Genomic DNA, 13,783 nt, shown 5'->3' with positions numbered 1-13,783 from the left:
CATCTCTGAGCTTTTGTTTCCTCGTCTGTGAAACAGGTACAGTAATATTGCAAAAGATTAAATGGGATGAACTTAACTCAAAGACCTAGAACGGTATCTCCACATAAAGTTGAACTCAGAGCCGTGTGCTAAGTACAATATTACTTGAGCCGTGAGCAAGTTCTTTTGCTTTTAGTCATTTCAGAGATGATCTTGAGCTAACTTTGGGCCTTGGTCATCCTACCTTTCCTTCGGGAGCAGCTGGAATTGCAGGCATGCACCACCATACCCCCCAGGAAGAACTTGAATTTTTTTGAAATAACATATGACTATAATAAAATGTAAATCTTTAAAGTAAGGAGGAGTGACAGTGGATCATACTTGAAACCTAACTAACTACTCTGGAGGCTGAGATCTGGAGGATCCTGGTTCAAAGCCCCAGGCAGAAAAGTCTGTAAGAGTTCATTTCCAAAATAACCAGGCTGGAAGCATGGTTATAGTGGTAGAATGCCAGTTGAGCTATCATATTGCGCAAGTGCCAGGGCCTGGGTTCAAATCTTGGTACTATCCTCTTTAAAAAAAAAAAGGGGGGGGGGCTGGAAAGGTGGCTCAGTGGTAGAGCGCTTGCCTTGCATGCGTGAAGCCCTGGGTTCGATTCCCAGCACCACATAAGCAAAAAGAAAAAAGCCAGAAGTGGCGCTGTACACTAGCCTTGAGCTGAAGAACTGAGGGACAGCACCCAGGCCCAGAGTTCAGGCCCCATGACCGACCCCCCCCCCCAAAAAAGGAAGATGACAACCCAAGAGGAAACAAATAATGAGTTCACCACAAGGATTGCACATAACTGCATTAAGAGCCAGCCTCAAAGAACAGATGGTCTTGCTTGAGGTAAGACAAGGAGAGAAAACGCCCAGATGTGACAAAAACCAGTACAGCTTCTTTCATTTTGCTGTGTACCAGAGTCAGGCCGGCATCTTGTTAAAACTCAAAATCAAGCCTGATGCTGGTGGCTCACACCTATAATACTAGCTACTTAGGAGGCTGAGATCTGAGGATCATGGTTTGAAGTCAGCCTGGGCAGGAAAGTCTGTGAAACTCTTACCTCCAATTAACCATTAGAAAACGGGAAGTGGCGCTGTGGCTCAAAGCAGTAAAGGACTAGCCTTGAGAGAAAAAGCTCAGGGACAGCTCTCAGGCCATGAGTCAAGTCCCATGACCAACAACAACAAAAATTCAAAATTGCTGGGCGCTGGTGGCTCACACCTGTCATCCTAGCTACTCAGTGAGGCTGAGATCTGAGCATCACAGTTCAAAGCCAGCCCAGGCAGGAAAGCCTGAGAGACTTTTATCTCCAATGAACCACCAAAAAACCGGAAGTAGTGCTGTGGCTCAAGTGGTAGAGAGCTAGCCTTGAGCTGAAGAGCTCAGGGACTGCGCCCGGGGCCCGAGTTCAAATCCCATGACTGACAAAAAAAATAAAATAAATTTCAAAGTCAATTCAGCAGGTCCAGAGTGGGGTCTGAGAGTTGATGTGTTTTACATCTGGGTGGTATGGCTGCTACTGGTGGGCGGACTCCTGGTATAGGGTAACAGGTTAAGAGTGAAAGAGCCCATGGCTCTAATCCCAATGAATTGTGGGAAGAAGATGGGTTGAGGTTGGGGACTCCATAGTTAAACTTTTATGCTATCCATCTGCTCTAGGCTGAAGTCCTAGAGCTAGGGCTGGGGAAGGGGCAAGTTAAATAAATTGAGAGACATGCAAAAGAAGATCTTTTTGAGTCAATGGTAGGGCTTGAGTTCAGGGTCTGGGTGCTGTCCCTGAGCTCTTTCACTTAGGGCTAATAGTGCTCTATCACTTTGAATCACAGCTCCAATTCCAGGGATTTTTAGTGATTATTTGGAGATGAGTCTCTCAGATTTTTTCCTACCCCAGCTGGCTTTGAACTGTGATCCTCAGATCTCACCCTCCTGGATTACAGGTGTGAGCCACCAGTTCCTGGCTGCAGAAGATCTTTTTATGCCTTGACCCTCACTAAGAAACTCTAGTAACAAGAAGGGGTTCTGTGGTCGAGGCAGGAGAGAGTACTTGGTTTGACATTCCCTAAACCCTGGGAGCTGGCTGTGGGGCAGAAGGGATGGGAAGAAGTCTAGTTTCCTGCTTGTCCCCTGGGGCAGGGGAGTTCCAATAAAAATCTGGCTGGGACACTAGGAGGTGGCCACGTGACTGTCTGAGTTAAGACACTGAGCCAGAAGTTACATTTGCCTTGGGTGCCAGCAGCACAGATCTCCAAGATGGCCAGCCCAACTCATAAACAAGACAGAACTGGGCAAAAACTGGCTAGAACATGGTTTATACCACTTCCCAGCAATGACTCGGCCCTCGAAGCCAGGGAGAGGTGAAGTTTATTATTGTTGAACTTTGGAGTTCACTTAACATTTGCCCCAGAGCAGTCAATGAAATAGCCTATTAAATGCTTTTCTTACTAACCTGGTGGAGATTCATTACAGAAAGGAGAAGCCACATTTTCCCCCCTATTCAGTACCGGGGATTGAGGCCAGGGCCTCATGCTTGCAAGTCAGGCACTCTACCACTCGTGCCATACCTCTGCCCAGAAGACATATCTTTGCACACCTGAGCACTGTGTGCATTTAACAGGTAGAGCAACACAAATCTGTCATGCTGCTGAGCAAACAGTCCTTGTGGACATTCATGTGTGTCTGGGATCAGCAGACATGAGGACAGGGGTCTAGAACTTCCAACCTGGGCTGGCTGGAGGTTTGGTTGGAGCACCATCCTGGGGCAAACACTCTAAGCAGTAGTCGGATGAGAGGAGACACTAGATTGGCAGAGAGGGAACAAAGGGTAGATCTGAGCCAATTTAGGCATTGCTTAGAACCTGGGTCTCATCCACAGCACTGGAAAGCCAAAGCCCAAACAGAAAGCAAAATGACAACTTTAAAGTATGAGAAGTCTCATTTACTATGTTCAGTAGTCTTTTATTAGGCTCCTATTGTTGGCCAGCCACTAAGCTAACTGCTGGCAAGTTAGAAAGACTCTCCCTGTACCACGGGGGCCCCTTTCCAAGCAAAGCCTGGCAGAGCAGCAGATCCCGCCTGCTCTCCATCTCAGAAGAAGCGCTTGTTGGTTGACTTTGCCCTGCTACAGCACCAACAACTTAGGAGGAAAGGAGTGTTTTGACACTTTCAGAGGTTTCCGCCAGTGGCTAATTGGACCCATTGGTTTGCGCCTATGGTGCCATCAGGATGGGAACAGAGGAGGAGACTTGTTCACTTCAAAGTAGCTTGAAAACAGAGAGAGTCAGAGAGAGATACAGAGACACAGAGAGACAGTGAGAAAAAGAGCAAGAGAAACAGAGACAGATACAGGGAGACACAGAGAGATACAGAGAGAGATGGAGACAGAGAGAGCATAGAAGAGGCCAAGGTCCCGACATCCCTTCAAGCAATTCCCTCAGTGACCTAACTTCCTTCCATTAGGTTCAACTTTTTTTCTTTTTATCCAGTCCTAGGGCTTGAACTCTGGGCCTGGGCACTGTCCCTGGGCTTTTGTGCTCAAGGCTAGCACTCTACCCCTTCAATCCGAGCACTTTTTTTTTTCTTTTTTGTAGTTTAGTGAAGATGAGAGTCTCATAGACTTCTTGTGAGAGAGCCTCAAAGGTGAATCCTGAGCAAAGAGCCAATGAACAGGAGGAAGGAGGAGGAGCCAGGGGGCTGTGTGGATGGATGGGGGGGGGGCAAGGGAGGGCAGGATGGAGAGGAGGAGGGGGGCACCACGCTGACCCCTGCTGGCCAGCAATCCCCACTCCTCCTTCCAACACTGAGACTGCTCCAAAGCAAACAGACTGCTTGTTGGACCTTAACTCCACTGTCTCAGAGATTCCTGCCTTTCACTGCTTACAAATACCTTTACGTGGTTAAACTAACATCTTGTATGAGCTCTTTTGCTCAGGGCTAAGTGCTCTACCACTGGGGCCACAGCTCCACTTCTGGCTTCTTTGCTGGTTCATTGTAGATAGGAGTATCATGAACTTTGCAGTCAGGACTAGCTTTGAATTGTAATCCTCAGAGCTCAGCCTGTTGAGAAGCTAGGATTACAGGTGTGAGCCACCAGTGCCTGGCTTTAAACCAACTTTATCTTACTAATGGGATGGTGTACAAGAAAGAAAACGGTTTCAAAAAAGAATGGTCATTCATCAATAGAAGAAAATGAGTGTTGGCTAAATAAAAGCCAGCTTTAGGAAAGATGTGGCTGAAGTTAGAGCCCACCTGAGCCATGAAATGGAGGAGGCTGTTTCCAACTTCCTGACTTCACACGGGCTCACTCTCCACTACTCTTGGGGCTCTGACAGGCCTAGTATTTGTAGTACCCAGTGCTCTAAAGTATCTCTGAGTCCTGAGGTACTGGATTCCCACAGCTCAAATACTTGCCAAGACTCATTCACACATAGGTAGATTTTGAATCATGCTGAGTAGCTAGGATTACAGGCATGAGCCACCGGTGCCCAGTTAGCTTCCACTTCTTCAAGTTTCTTTCAAATAACGTCACTAGCTGAGGTCCTTTGGGGGAATGTTTCAGATCCAAAGTAGGGCAGTGGTTCTGAGAGTGGGTGTTCAAAACATTCCTGCTCATCGCCCTGGGGCCCTGTCTTGCTCTTTGTTGTGAAGAATCTGCAGTTGCAGGTTTGTAAGGATGGAAGATGAACCCAGCGCAGCTCTGACCTCATCAGCTATTTCCCAGGGGATGGGAGCCACCCCTTGTATCTGGAAAGAGGTTCTTAAGGATGGATCCTTTTGCCCTCTCCCCTAGTCCCAACTCAACACACATGCATACATGTACACATGCACCTTCACACATGCAGGCTGACTTGTCTAGAGCCCTTGAGTCATGCTAGGGCTTGACTTGGTATGTAATGTTGGGAGCAGGAGGAGGAGCACTTGGAAGGCCTTTATATCTCCAGTAGGAACTGGGCACCAGTGGCTCAGGCCTATAAATCCCAACTACTCAGGAGGCTGAGAGCTGAGGATCCCAGTTCAAAGCCAGCCATGAAAGACAAATCCGTAAGATTCTTATCTCCACATGAACTATCTAAAAGCCAGACTTAGAGGTATAGCTCAAGAGCTAGAATTCTAGCCTTGAGTAAAAAAAGCTAAATGGGAACTTAAGGCTCTGAATTCAAACCCCAGCACCAGCAGAAAGTAAAGAAAATAAATACATAAAAAACAACGTCTCTTGTAAAGGATCCGCCTTTATGATTACAACTTGGGGAAATTCTCGGTTACAAGTTCACTTTCATGAAATATAGCCCTCATTTTCCAGTGGGGCCCAGGGGACAGAGGAAGGGCGCCATGTGGTCACATAGAGAGAGCCGGGTCTCCCTGGGTACCTGACAGCCAGTCTCTGCCTGCAGTCAAGTTGAGCCTCCTGGCTGTTCTCCTCTGGCCTATAAGACAGGATTAATTATTAATTTTTACAACTCCCCAGAGGCTGGTGTCTATGAACCACAAGGCCCTACACATCTTTTCCAATATCCAGCCACTTAATGGTGGTTTTGCTGGGTCAGCATTCACAGTCCTATAACCTGAGAAGCAGAGCAGCATCAAGGGCTTTATCAGCCATGCTTGGGAGCGAAGGCCAAGTTCACTGGGTGCAGCTGGCAGCTCAGGAACTGATAATGCTCTCTAAGAAATGCAAACCTCTTTATGTCAGAGCTGGGTCTCATTGTGTCCTTGTCCTGGAATGAATCATCTCTTTCCTTTGTGTGACTGAGCTGCATTTTGCAGAACACTTTTACGGGTGTGAGCTCAGAAGCTTCCAACAGTAGGGCTGGGAAGGTGGCTCAGTGGTAGAGCGCTTGCCTTGCATGCATGAGGCGCTGGGTTCAATTCCTCAGCACCACATAAGCAAAAAGAAAAAAGCCGGAAGTGGAGCTGTAGCTCAAGTGGTAGAGTGCTGGCCTTGAGCTGAAGAGCTGAGGGACAGCGCCCAGGCCCAGAGTTCAGGCCCCACAACTGGACCCCTCCCCAAAAAAAGCTCCCAACAGTGCTATACCTGGCCTGGGTAGATATAGTTCTCATAGAGGAAATGATTCAAGGGAGGGAAGGGACTGACCCCACTTTTGTTCCATGCACCTGTCCCCCAGGTGGGCACTGCCCACCTAGAGGGCTTCTGGTTGGACCACCATTTTATCATGGCTGTTCACGTGCAAATCTTGGTGAGTGGCTGTCTGTCTGTAACTCCTCTGAAAGTCTCAGCAGCATATGTGGAATTTTTCTGAGTGGCTGTGGAGTTTATCAGACTCTCTCTGGCCACACATAGGGAAAAAAAGGTTTTTCAATCGGTGACTGAAGTCTTTCTGTGCCCATCGAATGGCACCCCCCTTTGGTGAGGGTCTGAGATTGGCTGGGCATAGACCCTTGAGGAGCTTCACCAGGCCAAGGGAACTTGCTTTCATGTTTGGTTGCCCTTGAACCTGCAAGTGTCCAGGAGATCTCCAGCTGGCTAGATATTGCCATAGAGAAGATGGGGGACGAATGTGCCATCAGGCGGGTTCTGACACAGCAATGGCTCTGCGTATCTCCAAGCTCAAATATATGGAACCTCGAATTTCTATTTCTCCAACTATAAAAAAGAAAGAAAGAAAGAAAGCTGGGTGCCTATGACTCACATTGTAATTCTAGCTACTCAGGATGGTTGAGATCTGAGGATTTTAGTTCAAAGCCAACCCGGGCAGAAAAAGCCTGTGAGACGCTTATCTCCAAAAATGTCAGCAGTAAGTGTGGGTCAAGTGGCGGAGCCTCAACCTTGAGTGAAAAAGCTAAAGGACAGCACCCAGGTTCCCAGTTCAAATCCCAGTATTTGCATACAAAAAAGAGGGAGAGAGAGAGAAAAAGAGAGAAAAAGAAAGAAAGGAAAATGGGGGGGGGAAGGAAGGAAAAGTTCGTATCTTTCAACCCAGAAAGTTCCTTTTAAGTGCTCAAATAAATGTGCAAAAGTGAAAAAAAAAAGTGTTTGGGTATGCATGGTTATTACAAATTTTGTACAAGAGCAGAAATGGGAATGACTTAGATTTCCAAAAGGGAATGGCTACCAAAAATATCCTTTATTCAACCAAAACATGATTGTTATACAGCCGTTAAAAATTAAAAATCATCCCATTGAAATTGCCTGGGGCACTGCTGGGGTCGGAACGCTCCCAGGGCGCAATGAGTAGACGTGGTGTATCTGAATGTGCCACACGCATACCAAGTGCTTGTCAACATGTGGTAAGAATTTGAGGGCTTTTTTTCTTTATTCTTTTCAAACACATTACAACAAATCTGTGTATATCATTCCATTGGATACAATAGAGGAGTTGTTTTTGTTTTGTTTTGTTTTTGTTGGTTGTGAGGCCTGAACTCAGGGCCTGGATGTTGTCCCTCAGCTCTTCAGCTCAAGGCTAGTGCTCTACCACTTGAGCCACAGCGCTACTTCCGGCTTTTTTCTGCTTATGTGGTGCTGAGGAATGGAACCCAGGGCCTCATATATGCGAGGCAAGTGCTCTACCACTGAGCCACCTTTCCAGCCCCGGAGTTTTTATTTTTAAAGGGTTCTACAATTTGAAAGAACTGGAGCCTCTCCAAATAAATTTGTGCTTTGAAAAATTATTCTTTACTGAGAAAAGACTTTGTGAAGATGACTTCTCCCTCTTTCCTTCTCAGCTGGGATTAAGTCTGGTTTTTTTGCCAGTGGGTTATCCTAAGAATATGTCCTCAACTTACTAGAACAATCTTGCCTTAGTTGCCACTTTTCTGTGAAAACAAATAATGGGAGAAATACAAATTGCTTCTGTTATGTCTTTTTGCAGGTTCAGAGCAGGGGATCTGGGCAGCCATTGACTTCCCAGAAGTGCTTCCGACAGGTCCCTTCCACAGACTTTGCTTTGCGTTTTCACTGGACAGGAATGGGGAAAGGAGGGCTGCGGTAAGCAAGCTGTGACACTAGGGTGACATTTGTCCCATACCTGAAGCAGTGTCTTGAGCTGTGTCTTGGGCTTTATTGAGAGTTCAAAGTCTCAGGTATCATTAAGTCCCCAGAGCCAGAGATTTCCCTCAGGTGGAGCCTTGGCCTCTCAGAAACCTTCCAAACACACAGCGATAAGCAAATGAGCCTCAAGAAGCTGGCAGGCAGCCAGCGTGGGGCTGGATGCCAGGCTTCGGTGGCATGAGTCCAGAAGAGACTGCTCCCCACCCCGCCCCAACACACATGCCTGTTGGAGCAGCTCCTTCTCATGCACTGTGTGCTCCCGGTGACCATCCCCTCCGGGCAGGAAGGGTGGAAGGTGGGAACACATTCTGCCCAGGTAAAATTGGCTAGGACCAGGCAGGCTGGACTAGCAAGGATGCCATAAGGCTGGGCTGCACAATACCAAGACATGAGTTACCAGGGCAACCGTTGCCCCTCCCCTTCCCCCTCAGCCCCACCAGGCTGCTAAGGGGACCAAAGAGGGGACACCCATGTGCCAAGCTGTGGCCTAGCCCAGGCTGAGTCCACACCAAAGGAACAGGTTACCAGGTAGGAGACAGGGGGAGCAGTGAACTTCCCACAGGAAGGGCATGGCCCTGTACTCCCTTGACCTTGGTGTGCAAGGGCGAGCAGAGCACAAGGACCGGCTCCTAGTTGGGGAAAAGATATGGAACAGGCTCCCCGGGACAGCCAGAGTGCAGTGAGCTCTGACTCTAGCAGCAGAGTTTTATCTCCTCACGGCTCCCATCACACTTGCCAGCTGAGGAAATTGCTGCTCAGAGCCCATCAGTGGTGAGAGGATTTCTTTTCTTTTTTTCTTTTTTGCCAGTCCTGGGGCTTGAACTCAGGGCCTGGGCACTGTCCCCCGAGCCTCTTTTGCTCAAGGCTAGTGCTCTACCACTTGAGCCACAACGCCACTTCTGGCTTTTTCTGTTTATGTGGTGCTGAGGAATCGAACCCAGGACTTCATGCACGCAAGGCAAACGCTCTACCCCTAAGCTACCTTCCCAGCCCCTAGTCATGAGAGAGGAAGATCACAGGGAGAGTGAATTCAAGCTGGAATTCACTCCACCAAACTAGGGATCTGGGTGTCTTCACTGTACCCAGCTTGTGTAGTGGAGCACACCCCAAAGGCCTGGCCCCTGCCATGGACCTATCACAGCACCTCAGGCCCCATGGCCTCCCCCCCCTCCCCCGAGCAAGTTCAAGTTCAAGTCTTTGCTGTGTCTTCTGTGGGAAAACTGTCATTCTTGCTCTCCAGCTGGAAACATGGCTGGGGCTGCAGTGCTAACTTCCTCTCTTTCTGCCTCCAACACAGCCCCCTGGATCCCCTCTTCTCACCTTCCTTGGGCTGGGAAATGGGGTGAGAGCAATCATCAAGAAGCAAGTATGAGGCTATGAAGGTTCTGGAGTCAAACGACTCTTATCCTGGCTTCCTTGCTAGTGGCTCTGTTTCTTTCTGAGTAGGTACATAGAAAGTTCAGGTAGCAGGCTGGGAAGGTGGCTCAGTGGTAGAGGGCTTGTCTCACATGCATGAGGTCCTGGGTTTGATTCTTCAGCACCACATAAACAGAAAAAGCTGGAAGTGGTGCTGTGGCTCAAGTGGTAGAGCGCTAGCCTTGAGCTGAAGAGCTCAGGGACAGCGCCCAGGCCCAGAGTTCAAGTCCTACGACCGACCAAAAAGAAAAAGAACAAAAGAAAGACAGGACAGAAAGAAAAGAAAAGAAAGAAAGAAAGAAAGAAAGAAAGAAAGAAAGAAAGAAAGAAAGAAAGAAAGAAAGAAAGAAAGAAAATTCAGGTAGCTTCTGAATCCTGCTTTTGGAATGAAGTTTATGAAGAGTCTCTTGCCCCCAGTCCTGTCCATTCCCCAGTTTGTTTTCCTGGTTTCCGCTGTGGTCAGATGTGGAGAAGTCAGAGGGCCCTGCCCTTTCTTGGGTGGAATGTTTGCTTCTCTGTGCTTTTCTGGCCAGGCTACCCCCACCAAGAAGGTAAAAAACAGGGCCATTTTCATTTGCGGCTCACTCTGACTTGTGGAAACTGGAGCTCAGTGTCAACATTCCTTCCCATAGACAAATGTCTTCCTAAGGCTTTGGTCACAGTTCCTGGGCTTCAGGGAGGGGCTAAGCTCACTTCTGTCTCAGCAGAAGAGAGAGCAAGGCCCCACAGGTTCAACTTATAGGGCCACAAAGGTGAGGAGCTGTTGGTTGAAGGAGGAGGGATCCCCAAGGACACATTGTCCCTTCTATATGTCAGGTCTTCCCTTGATTTACTCTGTGTGTGTGTGTTTGTGTTTGTGTGTGTGTGTGTGTGCCCACGTGCACGCGTGTATACACACAATTGTGCCAATACTAGTATTTGAACTCAAGGGCTGTGCACTGTCTTTGAGCTCTTTTAGTGCTCATTTGAGCCACAGCTCCACTTCTGGTTCGTCTATTTGCTTTTGGTTGTTAATTGGTAATGAGTCTCATAGACTGTCCGATTGGCTTTGAACCTCAGTCCTCAGATCTCAGCCTCCTGAGTAGCTAGGATGACAACAGGCGTGAGCCCTTAGCGTCCCGGCAGTCTCTTATCTTAGTAGGAACAATGCCTGACCCTCTTCGATCCTAGGGTTGGAAGCAGTTTCTGAGTCTACCTGCCTGGAAGACCTTGGAAACACAGGAGACCAGAGTTTGTTATTTTCCTTTTCTAACTGAAATCAAACATTCAGAACAATAGCGTTTTTTTCAGCCCAGCAAAAGCATTATGTGTGGCAGATAACACACGGATGTTAGCCACATGGGTCCCATCCACAGCAGCATGGCATCTGGCAAGGTGGCTGCTGGAGCTATGGAGCTAATGGCAGTCTCCCTCCGATGGACTGCTTAGAGAAGGGAAATAGACAACATGAAACATCGAAAGCAGGAATGTGAGTATGACTGGACTTTAGAATCATGAACTTTTGCAGCCTTGTCATTCTCTGGACAATAGCACCATATCCACTGGGTGGGAAGCTCCATAGAGCAAGTATGGTACAGGGCACCAGAGAGCCTGACTTAGCCCAATGGACAGACAGACAACAAACAAGGAACTACATGTGGCTGCTGCTTGATCCATATTTATGGAAGAGATAACAAAAATAGCTATGCAATGAGTTAATGATTCATAAACATACAAGGCGTTGTAGAAGTGAACTCAGGGATCTAATCCAGCCCAGGTCTCGATGGGGAGACAAAGCTGAGCAAAGGCTCAGGTTCATTTAGTCAGATCCATTGTAGTTTTTTTTTTTTTTTTTTGCCAGGCCTGGGGCTTGAACTCAGGGCTTGTTCCTGAGCTTCTTTTGCTCAAGGCTCACGCTCTGTCACTTGAGCCACAGCGCCACTTCTGGCTTTTCCTGTTTATATGGTATTGAGGAATCGAGCCTAGGGCTTCATGCATGCTAGGCAAGTTCTCTACCACTAAGCTGCATTCCCAGCCCATTTTAGTTCCTTTGAATGGTCATTTTCCCAGGGCTTAGTCAGTTTAGAGTCTTACTTTGGCTAGGAGGGTAAATCATTCAAACATCCTGGCCAAATGAATGGATTTTAAATATGTGGTTGTAGCGGGGTACCAGTAGCTCACGCCTATAATCCTAGCTACGCAGAAAGCTGAGATCTGAGGATCATAGTTCAAAGCCAGCCCGGGCAGGAAATTCCATGAGACTCTTACCTCTAATAAATGGTTGAGAAAAAGTGGGAAATAGCACTGTGGTTCAAGTGATAAGCACTAGCTTTGAACAAAAGAAGGTCAAAGATAGTTCCCAGGCTCTCAGATCAAGCCCCAGGACCAGCACACACAAAAAAGTGCTATATGCATATAATGAAATATTATTCATTCTTGAAAAAGAATGATCCTGTCATTATAACACCACGGAGGGACCCGGAGGACATTATGCTAGTTAGACCTAAGCCAGACTCAGAAAGACAAACACCTCAAGAACTACCTAACATGTGTATCCAATATGCACAACACACAAACACATGCAGAAGAAAACAGTAACAGTGTAAAGAATGTATTGATTAGCATGTCACTGTAGTATTTCATAATCTATCTATCTATCTATCTATCTATATATCAGAATGGAAGGTCTACAACTAAAAGACTACTATTTTTATTTGTCAGTCAAACCTTAGCAAAATTGCTTTCCCTTGATTGTTTGTATTTAAAAATAAAAAAATAGAAAATTCAAGGTTCAAACTCAGCTGAGGCCCAGAAATTACTTCTCAGGACTGATTGACTCCTGTGTGTATTGCTAGAAAATTTTCTCCCAAAAGAGCCTCGAGGAAGTTCTCTCTCTCCCCCAAGTTTAGCTCCCTTCTACCCTTTCCTTCTCTTCAATAGAGGGGTCCAGGTTATGAACCTCTAATCCTGATGGAGTTGTTATTTGGCAGGCTCATCTTCAGAAGGTCTCCTGGCACCTATACTGATCATGTCTTTCTATCTGATCTCCAATGCTCATAGTATATTGGGCACTGATAGCTCATGTTTATAATCCTAGCCACTCAGGAAGATGAAATCTGAGGATCACAGTTCTAAGACAGCCAGAGCAGGAAAGCCCACGAAACTCTGATCTCAAATTAGCCAGCACAAAACAAGAAGCAGTGGAAGAGGGCTAACCTTGAGCAAAAAAGCTAAGGGATTGTGCCCTGGTCCTGCTGAGTTTAAACTCCAGTACTGGCCAGGTGCCGTTGGCTCACGCCTGTAATCCTAGCTACTCAGGAGGCTGAGATCTGAGGATCACGGTTCAAAGCCAGCCCAGGCAGGAAAGTGCATGAGACTCATCTCCAATAAACCAATAGAAAACCGGAAGTGTCACTGTGGCTCAGGTGGTAGAGCGCTCGCCTTGAGCTGAAGAGTGCAGGAACAGCACCCGAGCCCAGAGTTCAAGCCCCACGACCGACAAAAACAAAACAAACAAAAACAAAAAACTCCAGTACTGGCATGTATATGCACGAGCGTGCGTGCACACACACACGCACGCGCACACACACATACAAGCTAGTAGTGATCAGAGATATAAAACTTTGTTGTAAAGGGTTAGTATTTGTTGAGCAAGAACTCCTGCAAGACTCCGTACAGCTCTATGGGAGAGGTATCTCAATTTGAGACACAGACTTTCCTAATATTCCAGTTGGCAAGTGGTGAGGTCCAGATTCAGCTCCATGTATCGAAATTCAGAGTGCTTGGGTTTAACCTCTGACCTGACTTTCAACACATCTGGTGAATCAGTTGACTAAAGTTGGCTTGAGGAATTTTCTTCCTTTACCTCCAAGCCTCTATCCAATTCCAGCCCTTCAAGTTTTTTGTTTTTGGTTTTTTTTTTATCATTAGGAAATGATCCATAGGGTGAAAAACTTATTTCTGGTAGTTGACCTGTCAGAATTGTCCTCTACATATATTGTAAACTGTCTTGTTTTGCAAGAAAACCCAAGGATCATCATCTCTCAGCTCCAATGCTCTGGGGTCCATTGTTATCCATAGCCAGGGTAGGGGTAGGCAGAAATTGCTCTGAAAGAAGCATTAAAAACAGTGTTCAAAGGCCAGTAATGGTCATGTATGCCTCTCAATCTCAGCAACTCTGGAGATTGAGGTAAGAAGATCATGGTTCCAAGCCAGCCTGAACAAAATTATCTAAAGATTCTATTTCAAAAACACCCTAAAAGCAAAAGGATTGGGGTGATGTCTCAAGTGGTAGAACAATTGCCTAGTGAGTATAAGACTTTCAGTTCAAAAGTCAGGGTAACGCCAAAAAATAAATGTCCAGGG

The sequence above is a fragment of the Dipodomys ordii genome, unplaced genomic scaffold (genome assembly GCF_000151885.1).
Source record: "Dipodomys ordii isolate 6190 unplaced genomic scaffold, Dord_2.0 Scaffold26, whole genome shotgun sequence".
NCBI classification, from domain to species: Eukaryota; Metazoa; Chordata; class Mammalia; order Rodentia; family Heteromyidae; genus Dipodomys; species Dipodomys ordii.
This window is presented reverse-complemented; position numbering follows the sequence as displayed.